Raw genomic sequence first — 19,095 nt, 5'->3', positions numbered from 1 at the left:
CTCACATCAGTGACCCTGGCGAGCTGTTGACAGGTTGAGAAACAAGTGCCCTTGCTATGAAAGCCTCCTCTTCCATTGCTTAATATTTACATAATATTTAAATGCTTTACTCATCAGCTCCACAGGGGTTTCCCAGATGCCTTCAACTTATTCATGTGAAACCCAGAAGAGGGGCTGGCTGATATAGGGATCTGCACGCAAAGTCACTTTTTGGGAATTCTTCCTGCATTCATCCAAGCTTTGGAAAATTCCTCTCCATGTTTCAGATTGATTATTTTCCATCAGAACTGGAAATGTTTAAAGACACTTGGTTTAAAGTAATGACAGAGGCAGAGAAAAGTTGAAGTGGAGGACAGAACATGAGGGAAATATGGGGGAAATTTAAGAACAAAAGAACTGATGATGCAACGTTAAAAAGGGGTGATAATGGGACAAGTCAAGGTTTAATATCAACCTGTAAATTCTTCCAATCATACTAATGGCTGGCGTAAGAGTGGGAGGAACTCCCAGTCAGCCACACCTGATGGGGAGTGGCGCCCTGGTGACAGATTAGTGACTTGTTCTGGAGATTACTGGCTATGGAAACAGACAAATGTTTGCTTTAGTGTACTACTAGGTGTGGCAAGAAAATTAGAATGGGACAAATAAAGAAAGAAAAGGTGGGTATAGAAGAGGTTTAAAAAATGAAAGTAGGCTTGTTACCAACAACTGCCGATTGTTGATTGAGGGAGAGTTGCAATATTACAGTTGTACAGAGGGAAGACATCTTGGAAGAATCATGTCGCGGGACACTGTGGATAGAACTCAGAAACAGGAAGGTTGCAGTCACTATGATGGGACTAGAATCCAGGCCTCCCAACAGTCCACAGGAAGTTCAGGAACAGATATGTAAGCAGATTCTGGACAGATGTAGAAATAATAGGGTTGTTGTAATGGGAGACTTTAATTTTCCTCATATTGACTGGAAATCCCTTAAGACTAAAGGTAAGGATTTTGTTAAGCATGTCCAGAAAGGCCTTTTGGAACAATATGTGGATAGTCTGGCTAGAGAGGAGGCTATACTGGACCTAATACTAGGGAATGAGCCCTAGTTGCAGTGGGAGAACACATGGGGAACAGTGACCACAATTCCAGTAAGCTTTTGGAGATTGATGGAAAAGAGCAAGTGTTGTCCTAGGGTTAAGGTGCTAAATTGGGGGAATGCTAACTACATCCAGATTAGGCAGGATTTGGAAGCTGTTGTTTGGGAGAGGCTGTTTGAGGGTAAATCCACATTTGGCATGGGGGAATCTTTTAAGGAGCAGTTGATCAGAGTGCAGGACAGTCATGTGCCTATGAAAAGGAAGTAAGAAGTCTCACAACACCAGGTTAAAGTCCAACAGGTTTATTTGGTAGCAAAAGCCACTAGCTTTTGGAGCGTTGCTCCTTCGTCAGATCATAGGTAATCAAGACTCGCATTCCAACCATTATTTTGTAAATTGAGTTTGTGTCTTTATATGTCCTGTTTGTGAACAGAACTCCCACTTACCTGACGAAGGAGCAGCGTTCCAAAAGCTAGTGGCTTTTGCTACCAAATAAACCTGTTGGACTCTAACCTGGTGTTGTGAGACTTCTTACTGTGTTTACCCCAGTCCAATACCAGCATCTCCACATCATGAAAAGGAAGGACAGGAAAGGCAGAATTCAGCAACTGTGGATGACCAGAAAAAGGGTGCATACATGAGATCTAGACAATTAAAAATAGAAGCATTTGAAGAATACAGGGAAAGTAGAAAAGAGCTCAAACAGGAAGTTGGGGGGCAAGAAAGGGTCACAAAATATCCTTGGCAGACAGGATTAAGAAGAATCCCAAGGTATCTTATACATATATTAGGAACAAGAGGGTAGCTAGAGAAAGAATTGGTCCATGCAGGGACAAAGGAGGGAAATTATGTGTAGAACCAAAGGAAATGGGTGAGATCCTTAATGAGTACTTTGCTTCGGTATTCACGAAGGAGTACACATCAATTGATGGTGTCTTGAGGGGTGTGTAAACCCTTAGAACAAGTTGTAATACGAGAGAGAATTAAAAAGCATTAAGGTAGATGAATCCTAGGGACAAATGGCATCTATCCCAGATTACTGAGGGAGACAAGAGACTTAATTACTGGGCCTCTAACAGAAATCTTTGTTTCTTTGTTGGTCACTGGTGAGGTACCAGAGGATTGAAGGATAGCCAATGTTGTCCTGTTATTTAAGAAGAGTAGTAAGGATAACCTAGGTAATTATAGGCCAGTAGGTCAGTGAGTTTCACATCAGTGATAGTGAAACTGTTGGAGAAGATTCTTGGGAAGAGGATCTATACACATTTGGAACTGAATGGTCTTGTTTGTGACAGACAGCATGGTTTTGTGTGTGGGAGATCATGTCTCACTAATTTAAGTTTTTTGAAGAGATGACAAAAATGATTGACAAGGGAAGAGCTGGAGATGTTGTCTACATGGACTTTAGGAAGGCATATAACAAGGTCCTTCATGGCAGGCAGGTGCAAAAGAGTAAATCTCACGGAATCAGGAGTGAACTAGCTAGATGGATTCAGAACTGGCTTGGCCATAGAAGAGAGGGTAGCACTGGAACGGTGTTTTTCTGAATGGAAGTCTGTAGCTAATGGTGTTCTGCAGGGATCAGGGAACTCTGCTGTTTGTATGTATATAAATGATTTGGCAGAAAACATAGCTGATCTGATTAGCAAGTTTGCAGAGATACTAAGATTGGTGGAGTTGCAGATAGTGATGAAGATTGTCAGAAAATACAGCAGGATATAGACTGGAAAATTGGGTGGAGAAATGGCAGATGGAATTTAATCCAGACAAGTCCAAGGATGTATGGATTAGGTTGATTGGCCATGCTAAATTGACGCTAGTGTCAGGAGCTTAACAGCGTAAATATGTGGCATTATGGGAATATAGCTTGGGTGGAATTGTGGTCGGTGCAGACTCGATGGCTGAATGGCCGCCTTCTTCAATGTGGGGATTCTATGAAATGCGAGGTGATGCATTTTGGTGGATCCAATTGAGGTAGGAGCTAGAAAATAAATGGCAAAACAATCAGGAGCATAGACACATAGAGAGATCTGGGCGATCAGGTCTATAGATCCTTAAAAGTGGCAGAACAGGTGGAAAAGGCAGTGAATAAAGAATATAGCATGCTTGCCTTCATCAGACAGGGCATCAAGTATAAAAGTTGGCAAATTATGTTACAGTTGTATAAAATGTTGGTTAGACCACATTTGGAATACTGTGTCCAACTCTGGTCACCACACTACCAGAAGAATGTGGAGGCTTTGGAGAGAGTGCAGAAAAGGTTTACCAGAATGTTGCCTGGTATGGAGAGTATTAGCTATGAGGAGAGATTGAATAAACTGGGATTGTTCTCCCTGGAAAGACAGAGGCTGAGGGGCGACCTGATAGAAGTTTATAAAATTGAGAGGTATAGATAGGGTGAACAGTTGGAACCTTTTTCCCAGAGCAGAAATGACAATTACAAGGGGTCACAAGTTCATGATAAGGAGGGAAAGATTCAGTGGAAATGTGTGCGTGAAGTTTTTTTCTACATGCAAAGGGTGCTGGTGGCTTGGAATGCACTGTGAAGTGAGGTGGTTCAGGCAGTTACCTTTGCCACATTTAAGACTTATCTTGATATATGAACAAATGGGGAATAGAAGGATATAAATGGTTGATTTAGAAAGGTAAATGTGATCGGCACAGGCTTGGAGGGCTGAAGAGCCTGTTCCTGTGCTGTACTGTTCTTTGAGATATAAATATAGTCCTGAGCTTTCTGTTAATCTTTGAAATAGTGTCATGGGATCTTTATGCCACCTGAAAGGTGAGAAAAGAATGTCAGCTGAATGTCCCATCTGAAAAATGTCACCTCTGACAGCGCATCACTGCAGTGTCAGTCTAGATTGTGAGCTCAGCTCTCGAGAGTGGGATATAAAGTCACAACCTTCTGTCTCAGACACAAGGTTGCTACCACTGAATCACAGCTGAGAAATATGTAAATATATTACAGAAATCAAATCAGAGGTGAGATTGCAGGAATCCCTACGATCCTGGAGTTTATAGCCTATAAACTATATTTCCCAGGGGAGCAGCACATTAGGAGTTTATGCTTTTTGCAGGATGTTGTCAAAGAATTAAATCTCCTGCAACAAAACCTGCAACCTGCTACTATTAACTGTTGTGGTCAAACTCAGCAAAATCCTCAATGTCTTTACCATCAGCTCTTTCCAGGCTGTCACAGGCAACATCAGTAGCATCAATCAATCTGCCATGTGACTAAGGCCATGTTTGATAAGAAATCACTTTCTACCATTGTATCAGTTTCTAGTGCAGTATCAGCTACAGTTCTGAGTCAGATGGTTGTGCTTTTAAGTTCCATTCCAGGCACTTGAATACAAAATCTAGACTGGCAGTCCATTGCAATACTAACAGAGTGCTGCACTGTTGGCTTGCCATCTTTGTGATTAGGAGTTAAACTGAGGTCCTGTCTGTCCTCTCAGCTGGATGTAAAAGATTTTTATTGTACTGTTTCAAATAGCAGTGGGCAGATCATCCTGGCAGTCAAGCCAATGTTTGTCCCTCAAAAAACATCACTAAAAGGGATTTGATTTATTGTCACATGTATTAGTATATAGTAAAAAGTATTGTTTCTTGTGCGCTATGCAGGCAAAGCATACCGTTCATAGAGAAGGAAACGAGAGACTGCAGAATGTAGTGTTACAGTCATTGCTAGGATGTAGAGATAGATCAACTTAATGCAAGATAATTCAAATGTCCAATGACAGCAGGGAAGAAGCTGTTCTTGAGTCATTTGATACGTGACCTCAGACTTTTGTATCTTTTTCCCGACGGAAGAAGGTGGAAGAGAGAATGACCAAGGCGCTGGGGTCCTTAACTATGCTGGCTGCTTTGCCAAAGCAGCGGGAAGTGCAGATAGAGTCAGTGGCTGGTTTGTGAGATGAATTGGGCTACATTCATGACCTGTTGTAGTTTCTTGCAGTTTTGGGCAGAGCAGGAGCTGTACTAAGCTGTGATACAGCCAGAAATAATGCTTTCTATCGTGCATCTGTAAACATTGGTCAGAGTCGTAGATGACATGCCAAATTTCCTTAGTCTTCTGTGAAAGTAGAAATGTTGGTGGGCTTTCTTAACTACAGTGTTGGCATGGGAGGACCAGGACAGGTTGTGGTGATCTGGACACCAAAAAACTTGAAGCTCTCAAATATTCCTACTTCAACCCCATTCATGTAGACAGGGGCATGATCTCCGCTACGGTTCCTGAAGTCGATGACAATCTTCTTTGTTTTGTTGACATTGAGGGACAGATTATTGTTGTCACTCCAGTTCACCAGATTCTCTATCTCATTCCTGTACTCTGTCTCGTCATTGTTTGAGATCCAACCAATGACAGTGGTGTCATCAGCAAACTGAAAATGGAGTTGGAGGCGAATTTGGCCACACAGTCACAGGTGTGTAAAGACTATAGTAGGGGACTGAGAACAGGCTAGTAGCTCGAGGCAAGGATTTTCCCCTGTACATTTGGCACATGACTCATCTCAGAAACCAATGCTTGATGGTCAAATGCTGGCAAAATGAAATCTATGGTTCAATTATCATCATCATCAAGAAGATAAAAGTAGTAAAATCCAGTGGGGCAGCGATGCTGAGGATGTTCGTAGAGGAGGTGCTGTTGCCTATCCTTACTGATTGTGGTCTAAGGGTTAGGAAGTTCAGGATCCAGTCACAGAAGGAGGAGCTGAGACCCAGGCCATGGGGTTTGCAGAGGAGTTTCATAGGAATAATGGTGTTGAAACCTGAGCTGTAGTCAACAAATAGGAGTCTGACATAGGTGTTTTTGGTATCTAGGTGTTCCAAGGTTGAGTGCAAGGCCAGGGAGATGGTGCCTTTGCGGCAGTAGGCAAATTGTAGTGGATCCAGGAAGTCCGGGAGGCTGGAATTGATTCGAGCTATGACTTTCAAAGCACTTCATAATGATGGATGTCAGAGCCAGTGGGCAATAGTTCTTAAGGCATACTGCTTGGCTTTTTTTGGTACTGAAATGATGATTGGACATCATGATATTACTGTTATTGGGGGCTTGCTATGTGTTATTTGAATTTCCTGTTTTCTACATTATAAAAGTGAGCCTACTTCATAGTTTTAAGATATTATGACATCATGAAACACACTATATAAATACAAGCCTTTTTTTAAACTTTTAGACAACTTCAAACAGCAGGATAGGGCTCTGATTGCAGGTCTCCAGAGCATTACCAATTACATCACCTTGTGGTCTCTTTTAGATAAATCCATTAACTTCATGAATTGCAAAAGATTTTCACTTCATTGTATTTACAAATAATGTGTAATCACCAGCAGCACACCATGCAGATCTGTGCCTGTTTTCTAGGCAACTGCTATAATACTTCTATATTACACCAATATTCCATTTCATCTCTTTACCCCTACACAGCAAATAAAAGGCTAGTAGCTCAAGGACAAGAATTTTCCCCTGTACATTTGGCACACGACTCATCTCAGAAACCAATGCTTGATGGTCAAACGCTGGCAAAATGAAATCTATGGTTCAATTATTATCATCAAGCAGACAAAAGTAGTAAAATCCAATGCCCGAAGGGCTGGTGTCTGTCTTCAATATAGCTCATGAGTATCATAGCAATGTTGAATATATTTCCCTTACATTGGGTACAAAACATTAAGTCATCACTGCATAATGAGTAATGTGGCAATGATGACATAAAGAGTGGTGAGGAAGCAAGCAGGACATGCAAACCTTGTCTGTAGCAAGAGTTCCTGAGCAGTAGCTCGCTGTGGGACACTTAAGTTGAACAATTCCACCTCATTAACGTCATGGTCTTCTCCCAAATGCTGCAGCTTGCATGGGCTCCTAAAATTTGTATCTGTCAACTTCAACAAAACTGGAACAGCAAATTGCCTTCACTGAATTTTTTCACCTGCATGTGCTCTTGCTCCTATTCATTTAAGCTGCATGAATCAACCAGCGCTTCTCCAAATATCTATCTATACCATGAGGATGCAGATCACTGTGCAGGTGAGGAAGAATAAAACTGAGCGATAGATCATCTTTCGGAAAGTTCTCTCCCTCAGTCAATGCATTTGCAACAAGATTACCAAGTTCCTCATACAAGTGATTCTACAGCAAGGAATTACTGAAAAGGGAAGAGAAATAGAATGAACAGTTTTATCCTAGTTGCTTTCGGTGATGAGTCTAGCACCTTCCACACCATGAGAAGTGGTGGAGCCCACATCCTGTATATGTTTCTGTTCATTCGCTCACGGGATGTGAGCTTCACGAGCAAGACCAAAAATGTTGCCCAGCCCTAATTACCCTTGAGAAGAGCTTGACAGCTCAAGTCTCCAAATTGCCGCCCTGAAGAGGTGCAGCTAAAGAACAAACAAGGACATACACACCTGCTATTAGAAAGTAGAGCACTTTCCGAGAAACCTCTGATATGGTCTTTGTTGCTAAACAGATCCAAGAAAAACATTGAGAATGAAACCAGGAACTCTTCATTGCATTCACTGACCTAAGCAAAGCATCTGACTCAGTAAATTGTGAGGTTCTGTAGATTGTGCTCCAAAGCTTTGGATGTCCAACAAATTTTATCCCAATCCTGAAATTTCTTCATGATGATATAACTGCAACTGTCTTGAGTGGAAGATGTGAAACATATGTCTTCAAGTCTAGACTGGTGTCAAGTGAGGCATACGATAGCCCCCCATACTATTTCTATCTACCTGACAGTGGCTATTCACCTCAAAGATCAACTCTCTGATGTGAGTATGTGCCTCCGTGCCATAATTAAACTATTCATCATCATCTTCTTAGGTTATCCTCAGGGATGAGGATGACTTGCTTCCACTTCACTTCAATGAGTTCTGGGATGGCTGGTAAGTCCAATGCATGATCTGCAGTTTCTGTGCTTCCAGTGTCTTATGGTGCCACATGCCTCTTGTGTGACGTGCAAAGCTGGACGATTTCTGGGTGCACGTATGAGACCACATCAGTTTGAATTGGCTACCATGTCATTGGTGGATGTAGTGCACTGAGCCTGTTGCTCTATCTACTCATAAGGATTGCCTCATACTTGCAACCACTTTTTAGCAACGTTTCCAAGCTGTAACCTTTGGGTTGGTTCAAAAGGTTCTTTTGCTATGCTTCAATTGGGTTGAAGCTATCAGCCAGTTCTGCTTCTGAAAAATTGCAAACATTGCCAAACCCTTTAGAATCCCTTTGGTACAGAAGAGGCCATTTGGCCCATTAAGTCTGCTCTGACCCTGGAGTATCTTACCCAGGCCCTCTCCCCTGTCCTAACTGGAACGTCCAGAGGAAACTCCAGAGAGAATGTGCTAACCCACATAGGCAGTCGCCCAAAGCCGGAATCAAACCCTTGGAGTTGTGAGGTAGCAGTGCTAACCACTGTGCAGAGATAAGGCGGCACAGTGGCAATTGCTCAAAGTGATCCATTGTCTGCTGGGGTTGCTGTCTGAAAGACATAAAATCGAGCAAAAGTAATGCTTTACACATAACTGACCATATTTTGCTTGGGTCTTTGAGGCCATCTTCTAGCAGTCCTGATATGTTCAGCTTATGAAGATCTATATTTCCTATAGCAATTTTGACTTTGATGGTTTGTTTGGCTGAGACAACCAGGTCCAGAAAACATAGTTCCATCCATTGCCTGAACAAACTGAATTCAGTAAAGAGTATAAAAATGTGGAAGTCTTGCCAAAACCATACAAGGCACTAGTTAGACCACATCTGGAACACAGTGATCAGTTTTGGTCCCCTTATCTAAGCAAAGATATACTGCCATTGGAGGCAGTCCAGAAAAGGTTCACAAGATTGATCCTGGGTAAGGAGGGATTTTCTTATGAGAGGTCGAGCAGGTTGGGCTTGTACTTATTGTAGTTTAGAGGAATGAGAGGCGACCTATTGAGATATACAGGATACTCAGAGAGGCTTGACAGGTAGGTGCTGAGAAGTTGTTTTCCCTCATGGAAGAATCTAAAACCATAATCACAGAGTAAGAGGTCATCCATTTAAGAAGCGATGAGGAGGAATTTCTTCTTGAGAGATAGTGATTCTGTGCAATTCTTCACCACAGAGGGCTGCAGAGGCTGGGTTGTTAAATTGCTAAGATGGACAGATTTTTAATCAGTAAAGTGAATTTAGGGTTATGGTGATAAGGCAGGAAAGTAGAGTTGGCGATTATATCAGATCAGTCATGATCTCATTAAATGGCAGAACAGATTCAATGGGCTGAATGGCTTACTTCTGTTCCTACGTCTTAAGTTCAGTACTGCAGATTCTGTAAAATCATCAATTCAAAATTGCAAACACCACCAGCTGTCACCACGTTGTGATCTTTATCTTACACATGTTAAGGACCAGATCAGAAACTCCCAAGGTATTTTATGAAGTTAGCCTAGACCCTAACTTTGATATTTGATTTGGCATTTGTCTGTATGGAGTTTGCACATTCTCCTCGTGTCTGTGTGGGTTTCCTCTGGGTGCTCCAGTTTCCTCCCACAGTTCTAAGGTGTGCAGGTTAGGTTGATTGGCCAAACTAAAAATTGCCCCTTAGAGTCCTAAGATGTGTAGGTTAGAGGGATTAGCAGGTAAAAATGTAGGGATATGGGGATAGGGCCTGGGTAGGATTGTGGTCGGTACTGACTCGATGGGCCAAATGGCCTCCTTCTGTACTGTAGGGTTTCTAAGATTCTAAGATTTGGGTGAGTATAAGCTATTTCACTCCAGGTATGATTCAAGTGACCCACAAGGAAGCTATTAATGAAACAAACTTTATTTAAGAACACAGTAAAAATATAACAAAATGAATTAGTATAGCTTTTACCAACTAAAATACTTAAACATCATGAAGCGTAATTCGTGACAGGTAGCTATCTCTATTGTTCCAATTTAGCAATATCTCCCATTGACAAGGATTTCTTCTTTATAACCAGTTATCATAAAAAGCAAAGATGCTTATGTAGGTATTAGAATTCCAGTCTTTTGACACTTCTGGAGCGTGATCTAGACAGAAATTTATCTCTTAATTCTCATGCAGCAATTTCCAGAGAAAGTTCAACATCCAAATAATAGAATCTCAGAAAAGGCTTATTTCTTGGCAGATTCCAGTCTCAACTTTACACAGAGCAAGAGCTACAGACAGAGCAAGAAATACAGAGAATGCAACCTCACTCTAAAGATCCCAAAAGCAGACTGCCTGAGTTCTCTGTGAAATCTTAACTCTACCCCGTCACATGACCTTACCTGTAAATCAACCCAATCAAGCCCTACTCTGCAATCCCAGGGGAAAACGCAAAACAACAGAACTCTGCCTTAGGTCTGATTAAACAAACATTAGAGCAAATAACCCTTAATTCAGAGTTTCAAAGTACTTTGAAATGTTTTCTTTGTCCTCCCTGCACATTGGCCATTTGAGAGTTGAGAAAACAGGACCTGGCGGGGGAGATGTTTTTCAGCCATCGGGACATGGTGTTCAGTCCATCAAAGTTGATTTTGTGGTAGTTCTGCCTGGATGCTTGTTCAGTCATCCACAAATTGCAAATCATTTATATCTACTGTTACAGCTACGATCCTCACCAATGAAGCCACCACAAAATCTATCTCAGTGAAGACAGAGATAGCACCAACACTTCTCCATTTTCCCCACTGCAATACTGCACACCACTTCCAGCAAAAGTGGAAATTATCCACAGAACAGATGGAAAACTGTTTCATCTACACTATCTTCAATCTGAAACCAAAATTATTCCAATCTCAGTCTTGCAGTTTCAATATGTTCAGTGATATACCTTTAAGAGGCTTATCTAAAATTACTGTACATCACCAGATAGAATGTGATATATTTGTTCGAGCGATCATCCGTTAGAAGATTTTACTGTATGTAGTTTCACCTCTTCAGGTAAAAGAATCCATTTAATTGAGACACCAAACTCTTTGGGTGGTGTGTTTGTGCGTGATGATACTTTGTCTTTAAGAAATGTACCTTAGTCATGTTTGTGTACAATGTGTTTACTTATCTGTTTTATCTGAGCCATTTTGTCTGGATCCACTGCATTGTTACTGCAGCAACATAATTGACTTTAATTGCTCCAATGTATTCAAAGTGAAATAGACAGAATTTTGATTGAAAGGAAGCCAATGGTTATCAGAGCAGACAGGAGAGTGGAGTTAAGACCACAATCAGATCAGCCATGATCTTGTTGACCAGCAGAGCAGGCTTGATGGCTGAATGACCTACTCTTGTTCCAATTTCTTATGATCTCATGATCTTGCGTTCCAATTTCAATTGAAATTAGAAAGACAAAGTTGTCCTTGCAGTTGCAGCATGAACCTAGTTTATCTGTTGTATGGCCACAGGAATCAAATCTGAAAGTGTGGCAGTGACAAACAGCTGTCATTGCTCTGTCTAGTTCATGTCTCAGGGGAACTACATGAAAGAAACCCACTGTTAGAGAGGAGTACCAAATTGAAATGTACTGGGCTGAGAATCACAATTGGATGCAATAAGTGGGCATTATGCTTTGTGCAAAGCTCCTTTCATTTTTGCCAAGCAGTAAACATTTTTAGCAGGTGGAATGATAATAACAGGCACCGTGGATAGATTGGGGGCCAATTTTCCAGTTATGGGCATTTGTTTTCCAGTCACGTCTTCATTCCAGAGCTTTGTCAAGAGGGATTAATAGAAACATGAGATTAATATTGAGGAACATGGGCAGAAGGTTTCCATGATGAAATATCTGATGCTTTGGCTGGTGACAGCCTGACTGCTCTGCAATTTATCTGGAGCATTATTTGCTTTAGATAAATTACTGAGCCTCTTGCTGCAATTCTGCTCACTCCAACTGCTAGGTCCCTTTGATCCTGAATTACATCCCTGGAAAATACATGTCCCAGGACATTCCCAACACCAAGGCTTCTCCTTCAAAATGCTAATATTATCCACCATGATTACTTTAGGTTACCCATGAGGTTCATTTCACTTCTGTTCTAAGTTATTAGATGGGATCTGCCGTATTAATCATGGCGAACAGCTGGCAGTCACAGCCCTTTGGCATGCAGTTCTTGAATTCTGGTCACTCTGAAGACTGCCTGATGGGAGAGGCAATATGCAAGTTATCAGGGAACCTATTCTATACAATTATGTGGCTATTATAAGGAGCACATCTGCAAGGGATGGTGTGGGCGCAAATGAAAAGATAATAGACTATAGAAGTGTTTTGGGGCTCTAAAGACCAGGTCAACTCTGTCCCTCACAGCTAAGCTGGCAGCCACCTGAACATCCTGTGTGAAATGCTATGGACACTGATCAATGATTCCAGTGTGGGTCTACTGTCCTATTCATGGACCCAATGATCCTCTCCATGCTGCTGGATAATAGGATGTGTAATGTTCCAGTGTGCCAGAAAGCAGGATCACATACTAATTCTGCTGCAGAAGACTCAGAAGCTCCACTCTTACAAAGAAGGCTGATGAGCACCACCAGATTAGGTACACTGGGCAGCATACCACTGCACTTGAGCTAACTGTACAAAGCATAGAGATCATTTTTGAATGTGATCAAATTTCTATGCAAGTTCCTTAAAAATCTAAAATAGCAACAAAGCAATGGAGTTTAGCAATCTTGTCTCATGTTTCAGAGTCTTCAAAAAGTTCTTTGTTTTCAGATTCAAAATCAGACTGCTGATCAATCTTATGACATGTGGACATAACTGATTTGTTTGAGTCTATGTGCAATCGTTAGGTGTCGTGCTGCGGTGCCCTTCGAATTAGAATAGGAAGCTTGTGAACAGTCCAATAGCAACAAAACTTGACATTACCGGTCTCCACCATAATTCCAATGTAATTTACCTCCTTTTCAGGTGTTGCATGGCACATATAAAGAGAAATTGGCTCCATCATGGGCTTTACAATTGGAATTGACGGTACAATAATGAACACAACTGCAGCATACTGAGCTCCTGAACCTCGCCCAATCTCAAGGGGGCAGGGGAGGAGAGATGTTTAAGCACATGCTATGCAATTGTTCACAGGGATGGAGGCAAAAAACAAAGTAGACAGCCTTAACAGACAGCATATCACTCCAGGGCACTCTGACTAATCTCCAGGTCACCGGGTCAAGGAAGGCATTTCCTGCTCACTCCTCAGATATGGACTGGCTTGGAAGGAACAGGGATAAATCGAAAATAACTTAGCAATATGGTAAATAACTTTGAAGATGAGTATGTCAGTTGATTCTTTCAAATTAATGCATTTATTTACATTTCTTGCTCATCTTAATTGAGTACCGCTGCAATGGTGGCCAGGCTTTTAGCCATAGGCCCTAAACTCTGGAATTCTCTCTGTCTCCCTCCCTTCATTTAAAATCCTCTAAAATCTGCATCTTTAACTAAGCTTTGCTCACCATCCTAATGTCTTTGAATTTGGCTCTGTGCCAAATGTTTCTTATTACACTCCTGCAAAGCAGCTTTCTTATATTAAAAATACCTATATATAACTAATTTTAAATCACAGCATCATACAGCACATAAGGAGGCCATTCAGCCCATTATGCAATTGCCAGCTCTTTGAAAGTGCTATCTGATTGGTCCCATTCCTTTGCTCTTTCCCTATACATCTGAAAATTGTTCCTTTTCAAATACATATTCAATTCCCTTTATGACAGATTACTGAATCTGCTTCACTTTTAGGCAGCAAATTCCAGGTTGTGATAACTCACTGTTATCATAAAAAAGTGTGCCATCTGTTTTCAGTGGAAGCTGTTACTTCTTCATTTTTCTATCAAAACTGTTCATAATTGTGAACACCTTTATCAAATCTCCCTTGGCCTTTGAGGAGTTTAATCTTAACTTTTCTAATCTCAAATGTCTCCCATTTGTAATATTAATCTAATTGCTTGTGACAGCCTGGAAATAGCTGTTGGTAAAGACTTTGAGGATTGTTCTGAGCTTGACTGCTCTGGTTATTGGGCAGCACAGTGGTTAGCACTGCAGCCTCACAACTCCAGGGACCTGAGTTCAATTCCAGCCTTGGGTGACAATGTGGAGTTTGCACATTCTCCCTGTGTCTGCGTGGGTTTCCTCCTGGTACTCCGGTTTCCTTCCACAATCCAAAGATGTGGGGTTAAGTAGATTGGCCATACTAAATTGACCCTTAGCATCAGGGAGATTAGTAAACACCGTGGGGTTACAGGAATAGGGCCTGGGTGGAATTGTTCTTGGCGCATGTTTGATGATCGAATAGCCTCTTTCTACAGTGTGGGAAGTCTATGATTCTATGAAAAACGCAAGCTTAGTAAGTTTTGAAATGTTGCAAAAGGGATGATCTGGTGATTATTGAGTATCCTAAAAATGAGATCTAATGGAAAATTTATGTAGAATTTTATTTAGTTGTTTCTACATTATGTTGACAGTAAACTGAATATTCCTGAATTTAATTCATGGCAATAAAAGTCGTGATGGTTTATTCAGACCAAATCAATAGTAAAAATACAAAAAGGATACAGCTTATTTTGTCTTATGATATTTCTTTTCTATTCTGCATTGTGCCCCATGTTGCATCTTTAATGCTTTTAGTGGTGACATCTGTTTCAATTTCATTTGAACTGCTTCCCAGAGAGACAGATAAAAACAGATAGAGACAGAGATAAGGATAAAGAATGAGATCAATTAGAGATAAACCAAAAGACTCTGTACAGAGTTGTGTCTATTCTGAGCCTGTGGCATAAGGCATATATTCTTCTAAGTCACAGTTCCCAACATTTTTCTCATTCATGCCAAAATTTTCAAACAAGCTCCAGTTTAAAAAGAAACTTCCGAAAGGAACCTCTCCCTCGCTTCTCGATCCCTACCCCAATTTCCTTTCCCCGACACCCCACTTACCTCTGGTCACTGACTCCATGGCCTGAATTTTCACCAAATCGGGACAGCTCAGGAGTCTTTTCTAAATGATGTGGAATCCAGGATTGACACTCCCATTTATGTCTCTGGCAATCTTTACCAGCACAGGATAAAGATGTGGTCAGTCTGTCTGCATGCAGCACTTCCACTTTTGCTAGTTCCATTGTGGATATGGGCAGTTTAAATCCCCCCAGAATTTTCGTAGAGCTTGGCCCCTTCAGTGAGCAAATGTGGTTCATAGTCTCTCAGAGAAGGCCTAAACCATAGATGAACCCCAGTCAAGTAGAAAAATAAAACATAGTCATCTGTTCTTGGAATTCTTCCGTTGACAGACTTTGAAATACAAAAAAAAGTTCTTTCAGTTTCAGTAATTACTGTATTATAAGTTGGGTGTGTTTTTACTGCAGTGATTGGGATCTCTTGTATAATAATCTTATGTGACTTAAGTGCCTGGAATTCTTTTAAAATGAAAAAAAAACCTTCAGCAGCTTTCACTTAAGAGAAAAAAAAGGCACCACCTGCTCCCAGATAGCTTTGATCAGTTGGACATCTGGTGTAGCTTAGAAACAAAAGCCATCTTGTTTTTCAGTTTCATAGAATCCTACAGTGCAGAAGGAGGCCATTTGGCCCATCAATTCTACACCGACCACAATCCCAACCAGGCCCTGTTTTGTAATTTTGTCACGTGCTCTGCACAATGGCAGGTTCCTGGCTCACTGTCCGCTGGTATTTCATCCTGAGCCTTTTTTTATGACAGCTCATGTCAGTGGTGGTTTGCCATTACCTTTCACTCTTGGGGGCAAAAGGAGAAGCAGATTACAAGTTTACCACAGCTGAAATGGGAATCAAGCCCACACAGTTGGCATTATTCTGAACCACATGATAGCCAGCTAGTCAACTAAGCTAACCAGGCCCCACATTTATTGTTATAGTTAAGCCCATCAAGAATGTTTGGCTGTGTTTCAAAAGGTCTAGAAGAGTTATCCCAACAGGGAGTTGTTTAGACATTCTAACTGACAATTTTAAGAAGTTATTAAATGATATGGCATGCTTGTCTTTACTGGCCGGGGCACAGAGTATAGGAGTAGGGAGACCATGTTGTAGCTATATAAAACTTTGGTTAGGCTGCATTTGGAGTATTGTAGTTCTGGTCACCACACTATCAGAAGGTCATGGAATTTTTGGGGAGAGTGCAAAGGAGATTCACTAAGATATTGCCTGGTCTCGAGGGTGTTGACTATGAGGAGAAGTTGAATAAACTAGGTTTGTTTTCACTGGAAATGTGGAGGCTGAGGGGAGACCGGATAGAGACCTACAAAATTATGAGAGGTACAGAGTGGATAGTCAGAGACTTTTTCCCAGGGTACAAGTGTCAGTTACAAGGGGGCACAAGTTCAAGGTGAGTGGGGGAGGGGAAGTTTAAGGGAGATGTGTGAGGGACGTTTTTCATACAGGTACTGGTGGGTGTTTGGAACATACTGCCAGAGGAGGTGGTGGAAGCAGACACATTAGCAACATTTAAGAGGCAACTGGATGGGTACATGAATAGGGTAAGGGAAGGTTTTTCACGTTTAGTTATAGCATCATGATGGCATAGACTCGGAGGGTCGAAGGGCCTGCGCCTATACTGTACTTTTCTTTGTTTTTTGATAACTTATCTTTGATGTTAGTGAAATAAACGTTTGTGTGGGGTTCCTTCGGGTGCTTCAATTTCCTCCGACAGTCCAAAGATGTGCAGGTTAGGTGGACAGACCATGCTAAATTGCCTCTTAGTGTCCAAAGATGTATAGGTTAGATGGATTGGTCATAGTAAATGTGTGGGGTTATGGAGATAGGGCAGGCTAGAGGGCCTGGGTAAGATACTCTGTCAAAGAATCAATGCAGACTCGATGGGCTGAATGGTGTCTTTCTGCACTGTAAGGATTCTAGATTCTTTGTTGGTTTTTACATCGAATTGACCACTTGAGGGAATTTATTTTTATTTGGAATTGCTTGTATGAAGGAATTGTTTTCACTATGGTGACTTTGAATAAGGTTAGGTTATTAGAAATTTTTTCCCCCAAAACTTTAACTTCAAAGACACTCTGAGGTCTGTCATAGTGGATGCTAGGCATGTGGCTATGTAGGATACATGGGGACATGGAGAGTCATATGAGGGGGCATAGGGTGAAGCATGAGAATATGAGGAACCATGGAGAGATGATGGGTTTGAGGGCCATAAGGGCATGGATGTGGGTGGTGTGGTGAGAAGTAAGGGTTTGCGAGCCTGACATTCATCATTAAAAATGGGTCAACACCACAGTAAAAGGAGCTGCACATTCTCGATGTCAGCCTTCCCATCCAGCTATCTCTGTTATTACCTCAAGTCTGCTGCTAGAGGTAGCAGGCCCAATTGCCTTTCATCACCTGCCTCCCCGGAATGAAAAATATGGTCAGCAAGTGTCCTTTTAAAAGAGACAGGTCTGTTGGTTTGAAAATTTCCCAATCCCAATCGAGGGTAGATATCCCCCTGGATGCAGGAACACATGTCTATTCAACTTGGCAGTGAGTCAGTGGGAGCATTCACTTTGACCTTATGGTACCGTCTCCTGTTACCTGGCAACAGGAAAACAGAGTCAAGAAGGGAGGCTGGACTTGTTGGACCATCTCACCATGCTATTAAGTATCATATGGTTGGCTGAGGTACTTGACAGAGTTGTGTATTGATGTATGACTAACAAATGAAATTGATTTTAAGCTAACGAAAGGTGGAATTATTGATTAGGAAAACCTATAATTGATCTGTGTTTAACTATGTACATCAGATCTTTCACAGTGGTTCTGTAGCTCTATTCCTCAAGCTATTTAACCTTCTGAGAGTCTCCGAAGCTTTTTCAACTCCAAATTGTCTTGATTAAATCTTTTGTCCAAGAAACAGCACCTCCAACAATGCAGCCCTCCCTGAGTAGTACACCAAAATGCCAGCTTAGATTGTATGTTCAGACTCTGCTTTGGATGACAAAATTACCAACAGTATCAAATTAATATATTCTGGGAACAACCTACATTGTATCACCATTTATGCTGTTTTCCAGGAATTTCCAAGGCTCTTCCACCAAAGTTGTGATGGCTGAATGGGATATACACCAGGAAAGTCATTCCCTATGGGTTTAATTTGAAATTAAGAATGATAAATTTAAATGACAGCAAGCTATTCTAAAGCAAAACACAATATGTTAATACTACAATTAATGTTGTTTTCTGGGTTTCTCCCAGTCTTCGGTCAAAGTTCTGGCAAATGTTCAGGAGAAATCCCTAGGAAATTCCATCTCAGTCTTGCAAATGTGATTCAAGGACTGCTTTTGAATAGAAATCCTCAAACCTCATAGCTTCTGCTCACTGCAAATTTACAGAACTGCAATACAGATAACATGCTACTGAGGAGACAATCTGTGCAGCACCCTGTTGCTCTGAGACTGGGCACTTGAGGCCTGAAAGAAACTGTCCATAACATTTTTTACATTTGATCGCGGGAAAGACTAACTTTGTTTTCCTTTTTTGGGGTTGCACTGTCAGATGAACAACAAAAATCAGTATTTGCTTTTAGCAAATGCGTTTTCTTTGTCCATCAGGGTGGAACCTGGGCCCTTTCCCAGAGCACAATTTTTAACCTTGTCTATGAAGAGGTGGAAACCAGCAGATCCTGGTTCTGCTCCAGATTGTACTCCAATCTATAAATGTGCTCCAGCTTTCCCCCACACTATCCCTCAATGCTCCCCCCAAAACACACCTCATCCCCATCCCGTTGAATAAGGGAATTTCTGTTTCTGTGGGAGAAAAGCAATTTCCAAAAATATCCAGCCATATCCATTTTCTATGTGGACCATCTAGCTTAATTCTTATACCTATGTCCAGAACTTAATTAAATTACTTAAGTCTTTGAAATGTTCATACATATGAGTTTGCACAGGAAGACAATATCTTATGTTTAATATTTGAAACAATCTTAGATTGATATTTAGAAAGAGACTTTTGTCAGGTCAAAGTGTTAAGGGATGTGGAGCAAAAGTGGGCAAATTGAACTAAAGTACAGATCAGCCACTGT

The sequence above is a fragment of the Carcharhinus amblyrhynchos genome, chromosome 2, assembly GCF_965287045.1.
Source record: "Carcharhinus amblyrhynchos chromosome 2, sCarAmb.v2.hapA, whole genome shotgun sequence".
Classification (NCBI taxonomy): Eukaryota; Metazoa; Chordata; class Chondrichthyes; order Carcharhiniformes; family Carcharhinidae; genus Carcharhinus; species Carcharhinus amblyrhynchos.
This window is presented reverse-complemented; position numbering follows the sequence as displayed.